The sequence below is a fragment of the Pinus tabuliformis genome, chromosome X (assembly GCF_031772625.1).
Source record: "Pinus tabuliformis cultivar Carrire ecotype Pingquan chromosome X, CPIR1, whole genome shotgun sequence".
NCBI classification, from domain to species: Eukaryota; Viridiplantae; Streptophyta; class Pinopsida; order Pinales; family Pinaceae; genus Pinus; species Pinus tabuliformis.
Genome location: NC_142308.1, coordinates 1,745,464,164 through 1,745,481,073, shown reverse-complemented (window position 1 = coordinate 1,745,481,073; position 16,910 = coordinate 1,745,464,164). Strand labels below are relative to the sequence as shown.

General features: G+C 39.8%; 1 pseudogene; it reads left to right on the top strand.

Annotated features, from left to right (window-relative positions):
- Positions 1-13,310: 13,310 nt before the first annotated feature.
- Positions 13,311-14,232, top strand: LOC149146768 (uncharacterized; annotated as a pseudogene).
- Positions 14,233-16,910: the final 2,678 nt, after the last annotated feature.

The following is a 16,910-nucleotide window of genomic DNA, read 5'->3' as shown; positions in this document are numbered from 1 at the left end:
TATGATTGGTACGGTTAATACCAAAAGTAAGAAGAAGTCTTCCAGGAATTCTTCTCCTATCATAACCTTGCCAAATTCCCCGACAAGAGATTCTTCCATGGAAATTTCCGCCGATATTCATGTTGTAGAGTCATCTACAGCCAAACCAAAATCCGGTGGTAAGAAGAAGGGGAAGAAGAAAAATAAAACAAATAAAAATTCGAAAGAGAAACCAGAAAAAGCGGAATCAAATGATGAGAAACGTAAACCTCGTTATCCTTGTCTCATTTGTGACGAAGAGCATTTTATAAGAGACTACCATCATCATGTAGAGGTTGCCAAAATTGTCAAAGGTTCCCAAATGCTTGTTGTTTTGAAGGATCCTTTTCCAAGTCAAGACAGTAAGATGATAGGTTCTTCCTAAAATGCCAATGAAGAACCCATACTGATGATGTCCCATGTTAGGATTGTGACTCGATCGCATGATTATGGTAGTAAAAGTCCTGTTGATGGTAAAGAAGCAAAATCTTCTCATTCTAACCCATCAACCTCAGCTCCCGGTTCTGATCCGCTACAGATTGAGAAACCTAATCTAGACTTAGTAATCAAACCGCACGCCAAGGGTATACTTCGAAAGTCAGCTTTCAATCCACATGCGAGAGCGGCCCAGAACTATAACATTGTTGAAGATTTAGATGTTTCACCTTCAGCAATGTCGGCTTTGGAAGTGCTACAATCATGTCCAGCACAACGTAAATTACTATTTTCGACTATAGGAGCTATTGATGTTCAGGACTCAAACCTTATAATTTTCGATCTAGAAAATAGTACACCGCGCTTACCTCATCAAATGGCTTTCCAGATCCCAGTGTTAGTAAAAAACAGACCTATTTATAGGAATGTGATTGATGAGGGAGCCTCAACGTGTATTATGTCGATACAGTGTTGGAGATCGCTTGGTTCTCCTTCGCTAAATCAATCCCTGACAATTCTAAAGGCCTTTGATGGCCGTGGGTTTCATCCTTTTGGCATTCTACAGGATCTACCTATAGGGGTTGAAGGCAAAACTGTTAATCTAGATGTGGAGGTGGTTGATGCCCCTCTAGATTACAACCTTCTCTTGGGTCGTAGTTGGTCTTATGCTATGACAGTTGTCGTTTCATCGGTCTTTCGGCTTATAAAGTTCCCTCATAATGGAAAGATCGTAACTATATACCAGCTGACTTACTTTTTGTCCGACCCAGCCTCTTCTGAAAGTATTCAACATGTCGGTAAAATGACTATCCCGTATAAGGATGTTGGAGTAGGACTAGTTAAAGATTCCGGGTTACTGGGAACTTTTCCTTTTCCTCCTGTCAACGCATCGTCTTCTACTGCAGCCATTCATATGATTTCCTCAGAAACCATTGTTTATGATGTTCCTTGGATCGTACCTTCTGAATCTAAGATAGACTCATTTGGTGATGTTATGCCTTTGAGTCCATATGAAATTGTGTATCAGGCCGTGCATTCGTTTTCCGACCCATCTTCAACCAAAATTGACTTAATGAATGTGGTCCATGAGGAATCACTTTTCACATCAAACTCGAATTCAACAACGTTTACTGAACTTGTTCACACTAATGAGCAAATTCGTGAAATCCTATGTGTTAATGATTTACCATGGGAAGATCTTCATCATAGATCTTCGTTTTTACCCGAGAGTGATCGTTTTGAAAATGATTTTTCATAAATTTTTACGACTGAATATGTCAAGGAATCTCAGAATCCAATGAAGAATCCTGATTCAGAGTTAAATTTGGGAAACATTTCTCGAACTATTCCTATTGATATTTTTGTTAAGCCTCGAATTGTTGAAAACATTCATATAGGTGCCTCGTGTACGGAAGATGAAATTCAAATATATAAGGCCCTATTTCAAGAATTCCGTGACGTGTTTGCCTGGTCATATGAGGAAATGCCAGGAATTGACCCGCAATTGTTGTCCATGAAATCAAAACTTACCCGGACGCTAAACCCATCCGGCAACGTTTGTGTCAGATTCACCCGAGAAAAGCTGCTGCTATTAAAGCAGAAGTTGAAAAATTACTCAAAGCAGGTTTCATTTATCCGATTCCATTAACGGATTGGGTATCGAATATTGTTCCGGTTAACAAAAAGCAAGGGACAATAAGAATATGTATCGATTATAGGGACATTAATCGAGCCTGTCCAAAAGACAATTACCCAACTCCCTATATCGATCAAATCATTGATGATTGTGCCAGCAGCGAAATATTCTCCTTCATGGATGGTTTTTCCGGATACAATCAAATCAATATTCTACCTGCCGATCAACCAAAAACGGCTTTCATTTGTCCATGGGGAACATTTTCTTATTGCAAATTACATTTTGGGCTCAAGAATGCCGGGGCAACTTTTCAAAGGGCCATGTCTTATGTGTTTCATGACATCAAGCACATTGTGCAACCCTATCTCGATGATTTGCCTGCTCATTCATTACATCGAGCTGATCATCTCATCCATTTACGAGCAATCTTTATGAGCTGTAGGCATTATCAGATTAGGTTGAATCCACACAAGTGTGTTTTCTGTATAGAAACGGATCGGTTACTATGGTTTGTTGTTTCGAAAGCCAACATTCGCGTCAATCCCTCGAAGGTTGAAGCTATTGTCAAATTGCCTCCTCCTTCGAGTCTTCGCCAACTCCAAAGTTTGCAAGGGAAAGCAAACTTCTTACGACGATTCATTCCTAACTACGTTGAGGCTACAAAGGGTTTTGCCCGGTTGTTGAAATAGAATACTCCATTCTATTGGGATGAGATAGCTCAGAAATATTTTGATGCACTAAAACACGCGTTGACCCATGCACCGTTATTGCATCCTCCCAACTACAACTAGGACTACTTTTTGTATCTCGCCGCTTCCCATTCCACCATCAGAATGGTGTTAGTTCAGGAAGATGAAATCAGTACTGAACATGTGATATATTACCTTAGTCGAACTTTAAATCCAACTTAGCTAAAATACTCACATGTGGAGAAATTGGCATTGGCAGCTGTTCAAGTTGTCCAACATTTTCGTCATTACATTTTACTACGTAAAACTACAGTAATTTCTGATTGCAACCCTATGATCTATATTTTGACTAAGCAATTGCTAGGAGGCAACTACTCCAAATGGATTGTTATCCTGCAGGAGTTCGACTACGAATTTGAAAAGTCTAAGTTGAAGAATCTTTAGTTTTTGCGGAGTTAATGTGTGACTTCCCGCGTGCTGACACAGAAACTGTGGCGGAGGAGCCCATTGCGGATGAATCCTTGTTTCTAATCAGTACTTTAGATCCATGGTATGGAGATATCATCGTTTATCTCCAAACCCAATCCTTTCGGCCAAAAATATCAAGGTCAGAACGTCACAAAATACGATTCTAGTCCCAACAATTCGGAATTATTGGAGATACTCTTTATTGTCGTGGGGCGGACTCTGTTTTTCGACGTTGTTTAACTCACGAGGAAGCTGAAAGGGTTCTAAATGACTGTCACTCTGGAGCATGTGGCGGTCATATGTCTAGGTACGCCACAGCCCAAAAGATATTGCGCGCTGGCTACTTCTAGCCATCCTTGTTTAAAGATTGTATTAACGCGATCCGAAAATTCCACAACTACCAAATTTTTGATCGAAAGATGCACACTCCACCTGCTCCTCTCCACCCTCTAATTGTTGTTGGCCCGTTTGCAAAATGGGGTATCGATTTTATTACATGTAACCCTCACTCGACCTGGGGGCATGCGTATATCATCCTTGCGGTAGATTATTTTACCAAGTGGGCCGAGGCGATGCCTACATTTGAGGCAGACAGCAAAACAGCTGTGATTTTCATGTTCAATCATATAATTGCTAGGTTTGGTGTTCCACAAGCGATTATCACTGATCATGGGCATCATTTTCGAAACGTTATGATGACTGAACTTACAGGCCAGCTTGGCTTGCGTCACGATAGTTCAACTCCTTATTATCCACAAGCTAATGGTCTGGTTGAATCCATCAACAAAGTTTTATTCATCATGATCCGACAAATCATTGGGATTCATCAGTCGAATTGGCATAACATGCTATTTTCAGCGCTTTGGGCGTATCGAACCTCAGTAAAAACGTCAACAGGGTTCACTCCTTTCCAACTAGTTTATGGTCTGGAAGCTGTGTTACCCATTGAATGTGAAATCCCGTCATTGCAAATGGCCATCGAATTACTTCCAGCCACTTCCGAAGAGGAAAAACGTTTGTTATACTTAGCTCAACTAGATGAGAATTGACGTGATGCTGCATTGGCGATCGAAACTCATGCAAAACGTATTAAATCTCAGTATGATCGAAATGTGACCCCTCGAAATTTTTCGGAAGGAGAGCTAGTCTTATTGTACGATCAAGCTAGTGATAAATTAGGCACTAGAAATTTCGTTCCTATGTGGCATGGTCCCTATGTTGTCAAGCAAAAGCTAGCAAAAGGGGCCTGTGAATTGGTAAATTTTGACGGGGACTCTTTAGGTAAACTCAGAAATGGTCTTTAATGGATGTGGAGATTTTTTAGTTAGGTTAGTTTTCCTTCTAGCTGGTGTGTTTTAGTTTAAAAAGTGTGCTTAGCTTAGAGAGTGTTTTTCGTCATTATTCCTACTTATCTTGGTTTTACTCTTGATATTGCAGATGTCGATGCCTCTCCAAACATACATTGGTTTTGCTTATGGTGCTTGTCGTAATACACGAAACATTTCTTCCGCAGCTTGGGTTATCTATTCGCCCTCTAATGAGTTAGTATCTATGCATGGGGTAAGCCTCGGTCAAACAATGAACAACATTGCCGAGTATAGTGCAGTGATTGAGTTATTATCTGAATCTATTTCATTTGGGATTCGGAGTTTGATAGTGAGGTTAGATTCTAAACTCGTTGTATTACAGCTTAATAGAGTATATGCCATTAGAAATCCAGTGTTATTGAGATTATTTTTGAGTGTGCGTCTCTTGGAACGTGAATTTGATTATATTGATTATCAGCACATTCCAAGATCTTTAAATACATTAGCAGATGCAATTGCTTCTCGAATGTTAAGTAGACATTTGCCATAATCATACAAATAAATTTAAAAACATTCCATAAAATGTTTTACAAGATAAGCCGGTAATAGTGATATAGTATAATATAGGAGTGCGTCAAAATATACATCACCCTCGATCATAGGTTGAAAAACACCTTATGATCGGCAAAAATGATATACAAAAAGCAAAAAATTGATATGTATGTCTACAATAGGCAATCATCCTATCACTGGTGATGATCTCGATAAGAAACCATTGTACGAGCCATCTTACAAAGGAACCTCCTAAAAGATCCTGGGACCCCAATGACATAGCGCTGTAGTCGACGAGGAATGTCATCTATGCCGGTCTCTGGAATGTCTCATGTCAAAAGCTCTAGATGGCTCTCCAATTCGGCCAAGGTCTCTGCTGATTCGTCCTGTGGGGCTGGTGCTACTGTAGCTGGTTGTTTCCTCTCGTAAGGCCGGAGAGTAGCTGGTCACTTTGGACCCACGTCTGCATTTGAAACTTTTACTATTAGTTTTGGGATGAGATAAAAACGAAAAAAAAATAGGAAAATGTTGAAAATGATTTTACCTGAGTCATCCCATTGCTCTCCTAGTGGAAGAGCCATGTCTGGGTCACCACGAAAATCTACCCCAGTGTAAGGGAAGTCCTGAATAGCAAAAACCTAGTTTTCCAACCAATGGAAATACTCAGGTTTGAATCGAACGACCTTTGTTCCCTCATCAGGATGACGGTCCATAACTGCAACCCATCGCATCAGTTTGGGCTCTCGAGGAAGTCCGGCTCCAATAGTAAGGTGTTGTGTGACCAACATTGAGACCCTCTCCAGACCAAAGCTCACAACGAAAGCACCATATCCAAAGGTCTTCAGTTGTCCATTCTTGGCTCTGGTCAGTTGGCCTGTTACATTAGCCAACACAGCGTTGCACCAGTTGAAGATGGTGCCTCGAAAGCAGTCACTGCCATCCGCATCTGGGATCCAGTGGCTATATGTAGTGTGGTGCTCCCACAGAGCCTGGTAACAGTAAATGCGATCACCATGAGTTCAGGACAGGATATGGTTTTGATGTCTATCCCTTTGTCTCTAGTCTGGTTGTTGCAAAACTCTAGCCGGAGGCTATCGACAGACTGGCCACCCAGCCTAGTCCCGAATAGAGTCAAGTCTTCACCTCTCTTAGGCAAACCAATCAAAAAGTATATGTCTACCGGCTCCATTTCAAGCTGGTGACCACCTATGAAGAAGCCCTGGTCCTGTATGCTCCACCTATCTACCAGCCACTGCAAGAAGTCCACTTGGGCCCTCATGCCAGGTATGGCCCAGAATTTGTACAAGCTACATGCCTTCAATGCATCAATCGAAGGTTGGTGATTTAACGCGGCAAGATCTACGTCCTCATGCTCCCGTTCTCGCCAATCAAGCATGATGTATACTCTACATCCAACAAAAAGGCGAATTAGAATGCAAAAAATTGAATTGTTTGGGTGAATTTTGAGAAATTTAGGGTTAAAAACCCTTGCTGCGGGGACCGCACCCTCTCTCTTAGAGACAGTGCGTGGGTCCGCACCTTGCCTTCATGGCAGGTGCGGACCCCTGACTTTTTCCCCATTGAGAAAAAGTCGGGGTCCGCAGGTTACCTGTGTTGTGCCTACGGGCCCCCGCGCGCGGGTTTCTAGCCTAAAAATCCTCTAAAAAATGAAATGAAACCCTAAAAAACAATTTGAAACGGATAAAATTGAAGAGTAGGATGATGTGGATTACCTGGAGGAGACGGCGCTCGATTCCAATGGATGGATTTTCCACAATCTTCACGGGAAGTTTCTGACCAAAAGCTCTATTTTCTCACCCAAATCTCAAACGGTAAAAATGAAGTGACGAAAGCCCTTTTTATAAGTTTTTTGAATAAATGAATTGTAAATTTGTTTATGTTTCACTTTAGAAAGGTAACTTTTGCAGCATTTTTATCCATTTTAAACAGGTATGAGTAATGTTTGAGTTTTTGTTCAAGATAATCGACGAAAAAAAACAGTAGAGTCACCTTTAAGCTCTTTTCTGACTCCTAAAACATGAAAATATCACCGATTTTTTCTTTTTAAACTCGTTAAAATGGAACTAAAAAGACGGTCCATTTACAACACTTTTTCTGACCGTAAAAACATGAAAAGATTGCCGGATTTTTGTCGTTTCAAATTCGATATTGGTTATAAAACGATGTGTCATTGATCGCTTTTTTACTTTTTCGGATCATAGACACTAATTACGAAAAGTACTCCTTGGTCGTAATGATCAAGCGGTTCTCTCAAGTATTATTTTATACTTTTTCGGGCTTGGGAGACACAAATTTACGAAAAAGGTCAACCCTGGAGTCTTCTTAAGTTTTTCAGACTCTCTAAAATTGAAAAATGCCGAGTTTCTCCTATACTGGACTCATTAAAATTTAACAGTAAAGGATCTGTTCAATTACAAACAGGAACGAACCACTCCTTCTTAGGGTTCGAATTTAAACTAATTTGGACTCATCCGAAGGATGAGCTTATAATCAAGCAAATGTTATCCTCCTCAAGCTTGTCAAAAATAAAGAGGTACTTGCCATAAATGGTGGGGGAAAAGAGAGAAAAATGAGTCTGTTTGTCATACTTTGTAACCACTCTTGAACATGACACTTTTATTCACCTGGGTTGGGAAATCTTTTGCCTAACAGTTGATCAAACCACATTGAAAGTCTTCAGCCGGTTTCTGGGTATTAACTTTGGGTCAATTTTCACCAAACCATCTGCTGTGTCGTTATGTGTTCAAGAGGTCAGTGTCAATAAGCCATTCATCTGCAAAATATCTGTTATCCATCTTGACCATCCCTGAGTCAGTCCTTGCAACTAAATTTCTTCAACTTGATCTATGATTTCGTGTTGTGGGCTTGCCTACGACGGATCGCTTTCTATCGACTTCAGCTCATTATCTAGAAAGATGATCTAAAAATCGTCAGTACCTTGGGATCTGCATGCCTCAATGGCAGGTTTCTTGTCTTTGATGATAGGTTGCATCATTGACCTTCGATCAAAGGATTCCGTGACACGTTCGACATCAACACATCTATTCACATATCACGGATTGTACTGAGTACTTTGAGAGCCATTGACATCACTGGTGGTTTCTCTCACACTTTTTAACAGTTTACATCATTGACTGGTAATCAAGTGGTTTCTACCATGTTCGACTCCAACACATTCATTCACATGGATAGAATCGTACTGTTTCGGGAAGTAGAAATGAAGACCCTGGATCTAGTTTCTACCATCCAGGCTGCGAGGAATTTTGTATTCATTATATTGTGGACTATTCAAAAAAAAATGGTTGCGTCCATACTGTGTCTACATGTGTCTATATTTGTGATGTATTACAAGATCATTCCTATATCAGAGCAGTAGTTAGTTTTCTAGTCAGTTTTGATCTGAGTATGGGAATGCCTACCTTAGCGATGATATGATCTCATATATATATTTTGCATTGAATGTTTTTACAGGTTCGAACCAGGCTCTCCACAAGATGATCCTCGAAATGATAAAGTACTTCACTCTTCCTAAATGATAAATGAAATCCTCATCTAAACTATAGACTTCGCACTTTAGGGGGCAATCTATTACACAAAAATATCATCACCATGACTACTTGTAGTCAGGATGGGTCTATCATCACTTGTATTGTCCTCCTAAGCAAGTCTCAGACCTCAGCTCTTCAAGTCAAGCTTTGAAAATGAGAGAAAGACATTGAAAATCAACAAAGCTCTGGTTCCACACTTTCTCTCGTTGTTGCCTGCGGTCCCGCACCCCCTGTTCACATTACCTACGGACCTGCCCACTCTGTCCCTAAAGGAGTGGGTGCGGACCCTTGTGAAATTCAAAAAGGCGCAAATTTATTCTAAAAAACTCACTTTGGGTTAATTCTAGATGATTCTAGAAGGAATTTTGACGTGGATTGTTCGCTCTTAGGTGGTTCATGCATCCCAAAAGAGAAGGAGCTAATCCCTTGATGAGAGGAGCTATCCCTTTGAAGGAGGGCTTTATCCCTTTGAAGGAGGACCTAGTAACTTCCCTCCATTGCACTATAAATTAAGGCATTGGGCTAGTTGCTAGGGGGGTTAGAAGCTGAACATTTTTTAGGGTAAATGCTGGTGGAATTGAGTCTTCCTAGTTAAGCTTAAGAGGAGAGATCACATACCTTTTTGGCTTCATTAGGAAGAGAGTGAAACTTGTCAAAGTAGAGGAGACTTCTTGTTGGACCCTGGGAGGAGCTTGTATAGCATCAAGGCACAGGTTGTAAAGTTCTTCTTTGATTTGAATTAATACAATTAGATTCATTTTTCTCAACAAATTTTCTTATGTCATTTGTTTCATGAATTCCTTGATCAACATGATAAGTATGCTTTATGATATTGGCTTTTCAGGTGCTATTTAATTTGTTTGCTTGTTTGTGTTTGCAGACTCGCTACAAGGGAGCTCATTTGGATCAATGGACCAAGGCTTCCACAAACTCGCATTGGACCCAAGGTAGGCCTAAAACACTTGTTTGCCTTTGTTTATATATTGCATATTTAGAGAAAGATAGTTTTTGATTGGCTTGCTTGTCACTCGATATCGTTAGATTCTAGGAAGGTCAATATTGTCCGCAAGATTGACTCATTCCGTGTGACATCTACCTGAGTGGATGTCTCCACTCCTGGAACCTCTACATGCAGCTGCTCCACATCAGTTTGAGGCTACTCCTTCTTAGGAACCAATAGTTCCTCCACATCCTGTAGTTGGAGTTCCCTCTCAAGGGAAACTTGCATGGCCTTTTGCTCATCAAACTTGAGATCTCTGCAAACCACTATCCTCCGACTGGTAGGAAAGTACACCCGATAGTTGTGAGGTGTATCAGTGCACCCCACAAGTATCCCCAACTCTGTTGCTAGCTCAAGCTTCTTTCATGCACCCTCTGTCACATGGCAATATACTGATAAGCCAAAGATCCTGAAGTGGCCCACATCTTGTCTCTTATTGGGGAAAGCTTCCTCTGGTGTCTTCATCCCAAGTATGTGATGCGGGCTTCTATTCTGCAAATAGACTATTGTGTTGCATGCCTCAGCCCACAAGTGAAGTGGCATGCCTTGGTCATGTAACATTGCCCGTTTTGACCCTACAATAGTTATGTTCTTCCTCTCGGCCACCCCATTCTACTGTGGGTTATGAGGTGTCCTCAACTCTCATTTAATTCCTTACACTGCACAGAAGTCCTTAAACTCTTGAGAGACATATTCTCCACCGTTGTAGCTTCTCAAGGCCTTGATCTTCTTTCCTGACTCTTTCTCGACCAAAGATTTGAACTCAAAAAACTTTGTGAAGGTTGGGTCCTTCTTCTGCATGAAATAAATCTAGCATTAATGAGAATAGTAATCAATGAAAATCAAATAATACCTTTGCTTCGTTTTGGATGCCGTCGAGAATGGTCCACACAAATCAGTATGAACTCGCTCTAAGATAACCTCTGCTCGACTGTCTCGATCATGAAAGGAAGACTTGGTGTACTTTCCCAAGGTACAACCTTTCCATGTGTCAACTTTCTCAAATTTACCTTTTAGGAAGTCATGTAGATATGTTCTGCATTATCTTCAAAGTTCCATGATGTAAATGGCCCAACCGCCTATGCCACAACTCGCCAATGTCTTGGCATTTCACCAATTCTGCTTTCATACTCAATGCTGCACAATCATCTACCTGTAGTTTATAGAGATTCTTCACCTGAATCCCTATCTTCTTGGTCTGACCCATGGCTATGTGTCTTAGGAATGCCTTTATTTTACTGAAGACAACATCGTAGCCTTTGTCCTCCAACATCGCAACCGATACCAAGTTCTTCTTCATTCCAAACACATACATCACATCTGTCAAGGTGAGAGGAGCTCCATGCTCCCTCTGAAAAGCAACCGTGCCCACTCCTGAAACACTATACCTTTCATCGTCACCCATCTCTATGCGCATCTTGAGGTCTTTCTCCTCCAAGGCACTTAATAAATTTTTATCATCGGTCATGTGGAATGAGGCTCCATTGTCAAGATACCAGACACGGACCATCATCGATGACACCATGCATGTGATGAGGGTAAATTCAATTTTGAACTGAGAGGCTAATGCCTCACCTTCTGATCCTTCTGAGGATCCCTTCTCGGACTTCCTCGATGGGAAATTAGTCGCATAATGTCCCATATTGTGACAATTAAATCATCTTACTTTAGACATGTCACCCTTCTTCCCTCCATGAGAAGAATTCAATTTGAAATGGGAAGCCCTCCCCTTCCCTTTCCTTGCCTTACTTTCTAAGGCCAGATTTTCTTCATCATCATTTTTGGATGAAGAACCATCTCGTGTGCGCCTCCTGATCTCCTCTTGATAAGATCCAACCACAGTTGTTCCCAATCTGACAGTGTCTCCCTTCCATTCACAGAGTCCTGATAGCTATTCCAACTCTTTAGAAGGCCAAGGAGAGCGAGGCTCACCATATCATCATCGGCAGTAGTTATTCCCACACTGCCAAGCTAATCTCTGCAGGTGGTGAGCTTTTTCAGATATGCGGTAATAGTATCGCCATTCTCCATCTTGATTCTTCGAAGCTTATCCTTGAGCGCCAACTTCCTTTGGTCCCTATTGTTTTGGTAGAGGTCCTTCAATGTCTTCCACATTGAAAATGGAGTATCCTTCCCATGGAGACTCGAGACAATATGGTCTCTAACTCCCTCAAGGATGATCCATCTCATCTTCGCCACACGCTTCTTCCACTCAACCAACTCTTGTGCGTTAGTTAAAGTTGGCTTTGGGATTTCTTGATCAATGAATTATTTCAAGCCATTGTCTTCTAATATAGCCTCCATTCTATCTTTCCATGCTATGTAACTGGAGCTACCTTCCAAGGCATACTCGAGTCTCAAGCCATAGAACACCATTGGCCAACCTAGAAGTATGATATGAATTTGATTTGCACCTACAACCCCAAACTTCAAACTTCAAATTCTCTTCTCAGTATACTGTTCACACCTCTGATACCATGTAGAAAATCTGCTGGTAGGTTAAACCGATAATGCAATATATATCAAAGCAGAATACTATAACCTACTTATACTATCAGTTTTCGGAAGCTTAAAGATCGAGCTGAACAATATAATGAGAAGAAGAAGAATCAATGGCACAATACACATGAAAATACTTTTGGGGAAAGCCTCAGCTAAAAATCCCACACTATTATATTATAATACATGGTGGAAATACATAGGAATTATACAAAGCCTTAGCTCTCACAGCTGGCCAGCTCTCAGTACAATCCTCATAGATGCTCACATGCAATCTTGGCTTCTCTCCAACCTTTCTCTCTGCCCTCCAAGCTCCTATTTCCTTGCTTTTTTCCTTGTGGATGATATCCTATTACCAAGTGGATGATATTCCTTCAAAACTGCACAATCCTCAAGGATTATTCCTTGACTGCATGTGTTATCACTTAAGAATTCTGATTTCAAAACCGCTCACATTAGTTTGATGGTAAAAAAAATTCGGTGCTAGTCTAAGTTTGAGTTTTTTGTTTGCCTTAGAGTCTGAGTCTTAGGAGTCCACTATGCATTCTCATTCACCATTGGTCTCATAATTCACACAATTTCCATGTGTCAGCTCTGTTCAAAGGTTATTATGTGCTACAAAACTCCTTAAGTGATTTCGTAGCGCATAAGTCAGTTTTAGGTGTTTTCGCAGCGCAACATGTTTCATGTGATTTCGTAGTGCAGAAACCCAGTCTAGGTGATTTTGTGCTGATCCATAGCAAATCTCACCCAGCTGTCATACTTATCAGAATCAGTTGTGTTTTAGGTCGTTAGGTGTCTTGGTATTGGCACATGTTGCAGTTGTTGCTGAGAAGGAGACAAAGGGTTCTGTTTACGATCTGAATGCATTTAATGGAAAGTTGCTTGCTGGCATCAATCAAAAGATTCAGTTATACAAATGGGAGCTCCGTGATGATGGTTCAAGAGAATTGCAGTCTAAATGTGGCCGTCATGGGTACACTGCAGCAGCAGAGGCCATAATATTATTAATGTTAACAATACCCGGATTGGACCGCCTGGGAAAGGGCCTAAATGCGGTGGGATTTGACTGTATTCCACATGTCTCTCATTTAAAAGGCACAAAGCAACACCTTCAACGAGATTTAACGTGACAAAAACTCTATTCGAAGATAAACCCTTGCTCTGACGTTGTATTCTGTTAAGCGTGTTTGCTACTTTGGCCTTTGTTCTGCTCTAATTTACTCCCAGCATCAAAGATGCCGAAGTCTAAGCGCAACAAAATGGTGACTCTTTCTAAAACCAAAAGAAGGGAAGGGAGCATAAGGAATCAATAGTGAATCAAGTGAGGCAAGCTGTGGAGGATTACATCTCAGTATATGTTTTCTCATTTGAGAATATGCGGAATGTGAAGTTCAAAGATCTCAGGGACCGATTAAAAGGTAGCAGCAGGTTCTTTCTAGGATCAAACAAAGTATTACAGATTGCATTGGGTCGCACAGCTGCTGATGAAGTCAAGGACGGTATTCATAAAGCTAGTGAGATGTTACATGGTGAATGTGGTCTATTCTTTTCCAATCTACCAAAAGAAGAGGTTATGAGAATTTTTGAAACTTTTGAAGAGCGTGATTTTGCAAGGACTGGATCACTTGCAACAGAAACGGTTGAGTTGAATGAAGGTCCTTTGGAACAATTCACGCATGAGATGGAACCATTTCTGTGGAAGAAGGGGATGCCAGTTCGATTAAATAAAGGTGTGATAGAATTAGTAGCATATCATGTAGTTTGCTGAGAAGGAAAGCCAATATCACCTGAAGCATCTCGCATACTACATTTAATGTGTGTTCAAATGGCTACATTCCACCTCAACCTTGTATGCCGGTGGAGTCCTGATGAGTTTGAGATTTACAGAGATCATGGTGTGGCAAATCCTTCAGATGGTTCGTAGTGCATGCATTAAGCATCAAATTCTTTTACAAGTTTTTTGGTTCACGGTATTATTTTAATGTAATACCTCAAGTTCCTTTTGGCATAAAATATTGGCTTATGAATGGGAGAACTTCTGAGAATAGTTTTCTCATTCTAGTGTTACTAGAGATATTGGCTTGTAATATAGGTAACAAGCTCATGTTGGTGTAGCTCTTTTAAATGCAATCGCACCTGCCCAATCATCCCAAAACTCTACGTTGGCACAATCGTAAAATTCTGGGGCAGGTAAACCCACGAAATCAAGGAGATCCAAGGGCAAACAGGCAATGCATCCATTAATCAGCCAGTGAGGTACCAGCCAGATTCATACAGTTATATTTGAAATAGTCAATGGTGTTATTGGTGTCATTGCATCTTTTCCTCAGGAGAAATATCTGTTTCTTGAAAAGTTGCAAGAAAATCTTGTCAAAATGATCAAGGGAGTAAGGTGCTTAAACCATGAACACTGGCGATCATTTAGCTATGAAAGGAAGACTGTGTTTTTGAAATTACACAGCAGTTTCGTAGCGCGCTACGAAACTGCTGTAGCTGCATGTTACAATTGAGTTGATCAATTATGATTGACAAAGCGGCAAATCTTTTTGAAAGATTTTGTCATCACACAGGTACATGAGAAAGGCTTACAGCACATCAAGGACGTGGCACTCCATTTTGGGTAATTAAAGGATAAAGAACATGGCTAATTACTTCCGAATATCTTTGAGGAAAACAAAGGCATAAAAACAGGGACAGTTTCCTGTTTCTCAGCAGAGGTAAAAGGATACGACATTAAAGGCCAGCAAGCAGCTACAAACATCCATCACAGCCACCGCCAGAAGGGAACCAGATGTCAAAGAACAAGAACCATTGTAATCAAGGCTATTATTAGCATAACACGGTGTTAGAATCCTACTTGATTTAGATCTCTAAAAACTCCAGTCAACAGTCAGTTGTATTTATTAGTTAGTTAAAGGTTAATAGGTGTCAATAGAAGTAGTTTTCGAATTCCCCTCATGCTTGAGGAGGAATCTCGATCAGTTAGAATAAGAGCTCTATATATAGCTGAAACAGAAATGTAATAAGGGTTGGAAAACTTTATGATAGAGCATTGTATTTGGCTTATGTAAAGACAGAGTTTCAGTAATATAATTTGGCTTTACTTCTCAGGATTCATGAAGGATTTCTATGTTCAGAATGTGTGATCTTGTCTTTTCCTTAATTTTTTACAGTTGTATAAATGTATAATCACTCAGAATTCACTGATTGTGCTCTGATTTCCTGTATGCATTTATAAACTGTGGTTCCATATGAGTTGTGTTCTGAATATTCAAATGCTGAATGCCCTGACTTCTATGTAAAGTCAAGATCATTGTTTATTAAGATGTTGTTGACTCCATAGGCCCAATGGAAACTTGTTTAATGTTTTTCCAGCATCCATATTTGTATCAGTTATTTCACAAAGAGTTAGCCATCTTATCTTAATCAAAATCATTAACCCATCCAGAGAGAGCCCTCGCAGGTTGAGGAGGCTAAGCCTCAGCCTAAAGTAGGTTTGAAATAGTTACTTAGAGTCAACCTGACCAGCAGCCTATCAGGGTCTGATTTTGAGATAACAGCATGCATGAGTTTTCTTTATAAGAAAACACATGCAACTAATAGTGCACTGTCCTTGAACATTAATCTCAGCTGGTTCTTTCTCAAAATAAACATGCATGATTTTCTAATGATGGAATCTTCAGTTAACTGGAGTAGCACTAGTTGAGTGCATGCATGCATCAACTAACTGTTAACTCTCTATTAGTTCCTCAAACATGTTGGAACTAATTTAACTAGACTTAACTCAATAAACTGAGTTAACTAATTACAACTCAAATATAACTCAATCTTATCTCCTTAATTTAAGGGATAACTCTTGCATGACTTCAAAAAGACTTCTACCTTGAATTTCTCCAACTAATTAATTTAAAATAAATTAAATAATTATTTCCAAGTAGTTGTTAAGACTAAATTCGATTTTAATTCACAATTTAATTCAAGGAAAAATTAAATTGGAATATTCTTGTTGCCATATTTCAACACGATGAGCTAAATGAGATGGTTGTATTTATTTTGGATTTTTCCAAATTTGGAAAAAAAAAATATATTTATGTAACCCTATCTTCACCATAGACCATCAGTGTCAGCTTAATTATAAAGTAACACCTTCCACAACCTGTGGAAGTACAAGGGGGTGGAAGAGAGTCTTACAAAGTGGTATTAGAGCATGGTTCAACACCAAACCTGGCTGGGCTCAAGTATAGGAAAGAATTTAAGTTTTAAATCTAATTTATATGCATGAATGTGTACTTATGTGAAATTATTTTGTTGCATATATGAATACACTAATGTTACTTAAAGATTGATTTGAGTTTTCTATAGTAAGATAAACATGTAGGATGCTAACTAGAATTCCCTAAAGCAGCACAATATAATTTCAAAAGCTTATGACTGAGTGATGTAACCATAACTATTAGGGGGAATCTCTTAACTTATCTAATACTAGTTTAAACTTTTGTTTAATGTTTTATGTTGATGAATAATAGCATAGGCATGATAAAAATGCAAGAAATGGAATAGCTCGAAGATGCATGTCTAATGAATAGATATTACAAATGATATGCTATATGCATGAATATATGTTAGGTGCATATCATATTTAATGCATGCATAAAGACTTTGAGTAGTTTGTTGTCATTATTTGGTTCAGATGACTAATAGTGGTTAATGGTGAACATATGACCAGGAACATGT